At 53.4% G+C, this 4,121-nt stretch overlaps 1 pseudogene; it reads right to left on the bottom strand.

Annotated features, from left to right (window-relative positions):
• Nucleotides 1–3,192: 3,192 nt before the first annotated feature.
• LOC142710432 (U2 spliceosomal RNA) lies at nucleotides 3,193–3,294 on the bottom strand (annotated as a pseudogene).
• Nucleotides 3,295–4,121: the final 827 nt, after the last annotated feature.

Below are 4,121 nucleotides of genomic sequence, written 5' to 3' on the forward strand. Positions count from 1 at the left end.
GCTCTGCTGGGAGACCATCACTGCCCGGGGTCCTGCCGGGTCTGAAGGATTTAGCGGCAGAGAGCAGTTCCTCCACCGTCAGGGGTACATCCATAGCCTCCGTACCTGCAGGATCAAGATGATTAGTGATACCTGACAGGAATTTATCGGCGGCTTCGGGGTCAGTGGTTTTCCGGGAGTAGAGGCTTCGGTAGTAGTCTGTGACGACTCCCATCACCTCCTTCTTCCCAGAATGCATGTTTCCGGTCTCATCTCGGAGTTCCTTCAGGGGCGTGTGGCCGGCATGGAGTTTCCTGAAAAAGAACGAGTTACATTTCTCACCCTTCTCCAGGTTCTCCACCTTGGAACGAAAGACAATTCGCTTGGATTCCTCCTCAAAGGGCCTTTTCAGGCCCTTTTTGGCTTCCTCCAGCTCCTTCCTGACGTCCCAGCCACATTGAAGGAGGTCTTGCAGGGATCGCAGCTGAAGCTGCATCTCTCTGAAGTCTCTCTTCCTCTCACACGCCTGTTGACGACTTTTTGCCTGAAAGAAACAACGAAATTCAACTTTAACATATTCCCACCAGTCACAGGTTTTGTCAAAGAAAACTTTATCATTCCTCCAAACAATATAGGCGTCTCTAAGTTCCGCCAGTACCTCCTCTCTTTCCAGCAGGGCACAATTCAGCTTCCAGGAGCCAGGGCCGGGAGGAAAACCGTGGCCGATGGCACCCTGGAAGAAAATGGCCCTGTGGTCAGAGAAGAAGCAGGGGACCATGGAGTGCCCATGCTGCTTGACTGCCCGGGAGGTGAACACAAAGTCAATCCGAGAACGAAGTGAGCCACCGGGACGGCTCCATGAATAGTTCACAGAGCCGTTCCCCATGGAGCCCACAACGTCCTGCAAGGATGCTTCGGTCACCATCTCGATAAGCAGTTTGGAACTGACATCCAGCTTGATTGAAGTGCCGGAACTTCGTCCGTCCTCTTCGATGGGGCAGTTGAAGTCCCCGGCCATCACCACTGCCCTAGTGGTGGCGAGCTGGGTCCGCAGGGTCTGGAATAGTTCCAGGCGCTCAGCCTTCATAGGGGGAGCGTACACGTTGATGAGCCTAATCGGCTCTCCTGCCCAGGAACCATCTACGACCAACAAGCGGCCGCAGACGAGCTCCTGGACAGAGTCAACAGTAAATAGGCCTCCCCTAATCAGGATGGCAACCCCTGCAGACTTACAGTTGCCCCCACCAGACCAGTAGGACGGGCCATGGGTCCACTGCCTGGCCAGATGATGATATGACCTGGAAGAGGGGAGAGTACATTCCTGCAGCATAAATACATCACTCGACTGCTTGGAAAGAAAAGTTAGCACCATCTGACATCTAGTCCTATCTCTAACACTCCTCACATTGAGGCTAAAGATGTTAAGTTTAGCAGCCATGGGGGAGAATAAAGAAGGTTAGTGCAAACGATACACCTTAGTTACCAATCCGGTCGGGCGGATCCTCCTCTCTGGAGCCTGGTGGGTCCGGAAGATCCAGCAGGCTCTCTGCAAAGTATTGTTCCAGGATTGAAGCCACCTGGATGTCTGTTGTGAAGTCGATGACCTCAGGTTCAGACACAAGTTCCTCCACCATCTGCTCCATTTCCTCCTGCTGTGCAAGGGAATCTTCGCAGATTTCCACGACTTTTCTCTTTGAGGAATCAGCAGCTGGGCTGTCCCTCACCTTTCTCTTCCTCTGGATGGCACCTGAGGAGACAAGAGGGGGGAAATCCTCCAGGGAGAGGACTCCAGCAGCTGGAGGGGAAGATGTTAGTGCTGCTGGAGCTGGGGAGAAGGGAGGCTGGGTTGGGAGACGTGCAGGTGACAGGACCACTGAGATGGGTGGGTAGGAGAAGGTGAGAGCCTCAGTGGGGGTGACAGCTGTTGGGGACTGGGACGGGGGTGGGGAGGGCCGGGCGAGGGAGCTCTGGCTGGGGCGGGGTTCCCTCTCGCTGGAGCTTTCGCCGCTACAGTTGCCCAGGATCGATCCCTCTTCGGGCTGTCCTTGTAAGAGTGGGCTGCTTGTCCGCAGAGGTTACACATTGTCCGTTTCGGGCAGTCTTTGGTCTCGTGTCCTGTTACCCGGCATTTCTTGCAGGCGTCCTCCTTGCAGTCCTTCATCGAATGACCCTTCTTGCTGCATCTCCTGCAGATCTGCGGCATGTCCGGGTAGTAGATGAGGCCGTAGGAGTTGCCCAGCGAGAATGACTGGGGCAGGTGCTGGAGGCCGTCTTCCGTGCTTGAATCCTTGTTGAGTCAGACGATTACCGACCACTTGCCGGTCCAGAAGCCGAGTCCGTTCAGGATGTGGGTGGGTTCCCTCACCACTGTGCAGAACCGCTTCAGGAGTGTGGTGATGTCTTTGCCGGGGGTGTGTGGGTTCCGCATTGAGACCGTCACCCGCCTTTCCTCTCTTTGGACAGGGCAGTTGCCCACAAAGCGAGAGAAAGGGGATTCAGGCCTCGCCGCTTTCACCATCTCCCAGTACCTTCTGCAGATGTTGATCGATGCGAAGGTCACGAAGAACATCCCGGTCATGAAGGCCTGGATGCTGATGGTCTCCGGCTTAGCGAAGCCCTGGTCCAGGAGCATCTACTGGCACAACACTTCTTCCGTCATGTCCGGCACTCTCCCGTCCACCTCCTTCAGCTTCAGGGCCACCGTCTGCTTCATCCAGGGCTCCAGGGTTGGAGCAGCCTGGTTCGGCTTCCTGGTGGCCTGTTGGCTTGAGGAGGCTTCAGGAGGAGATGTCCTGGCCTGGGTCTGCTCACGTGGTCCATCAGCCTTCTCCTTCCGGGTGGCAGGGTTGCTGGTTGAGGCCATGGCTTCTTCCAGCTGTTCCTGTCGCTTGGGGAGGATCTTCGATAGCTCTTTCCTGAAGGGGGCGGAGCTATGCAAATCTTCTCCTTGCTGGCCGAGGTTCTTCCACAAAATTTCTTCCGCAGCGGTTCCTCGTCGAGCTTCTTCTTCTGCGGCCGAGCTTCTTCGAAGATCCCCTTCAGCAGCGGCTCTTCTCCGAAGGTCTCTGTCGCAGTTCTCCTTCTTCTTCCCGGCAGCGATCTCCCGGAGATTCTTCCCCGATGGCGGCTTCTCCCTTCTGCATCGTCGTCTTCGCTGGTTCTTCTCCGCAGTTCGTCGCCGGCTTCGTCTGGAACGCTCTTGGATCGCTAAGCTAGTGTTAATAGCCCCCAGTGGTTCTCCGAGCTATCTATCCTTACAAGGACTGATAAGAACAGATACTACACTTGATCTTAGCCAAGAGGCCGAGAAGTGACAGGTGACAACTAGCTGTTTACTTGCCCTTTACGTCTCTGGGCCAGACCGCCAAGATGTATTTTTCCAGCCCCGACTCGTCTGCACGCAAACTTTTCATCCTGCTGCTACCTCCAATGCCACTCTTTGTGCCCCCCCATACTGGGAATATGATACCCTGTAATATGAGGGAACAGGGATATAATGCCTGTAAGATGAGGAAACAGGGACATGTCCCTGTTCCTTCATATTACCGGCTTTATGTCCCTGTTCCCTCATATTACAGGTATTATGTCCCTGTTCCATCATATTACCGGCATTATGTCCCTGTTCCTTCATATTACAGGAATTATGTCCCCGTTCCTTCATATTACCGGCATTATGTCCCTGTTCCATCATATTACCGGCATTATGTCCCTGTTCCTTCCTATTACAGGCATTATGTCCCTGTTCCTTCATATTACCGGCATAATGCGCCTGTTCCCTCATATTACAGGCATTATGTCCCTGATCCTTCATATAACAGGCTTCATGTCCCTGTTCCTTCATCTTACTGACATTATCTCCTTGTACTTTCATATTACCGGCATTATGTCCCTGTTCCCTCATTTTACCGGCATTATGTCCCTGTTCCTTCATATTACCGGCATTATGTCCTTGTTCCCTCATCTTAACGGCATTTTGTCCCTGTCCCTTCATTTTACCGGCATTATGTCCATGTTCCTTCATATTACCGGCATTATGTCCCTGTTCCTTCATATTTCCGGCATTATGTCCCTGTTCCTTCATATTACCGGCATTATGTCCCTGTTTCTTCATATTACCGGCATTATGTCCCTTTTCCCTCATC

The sequence above is a fragment of the Rhinoderma darwinii genome, unplaced genomic scaffold (assembly GCF_050947455.1).
Source record: "Rhinoderma darwinii isolate aRhiDar2 unplaced genomic scaffold, aRhiDar2.hap1 Scaffold_4248, whole genome shotgun sequence".
NCBI classification, from domain to species: Eukaryota; Metazoa; Chordata; class Amphibia; order Anura; family Rhinodermatidae; genus Rhinoderma; species Rhinoderma darwinii.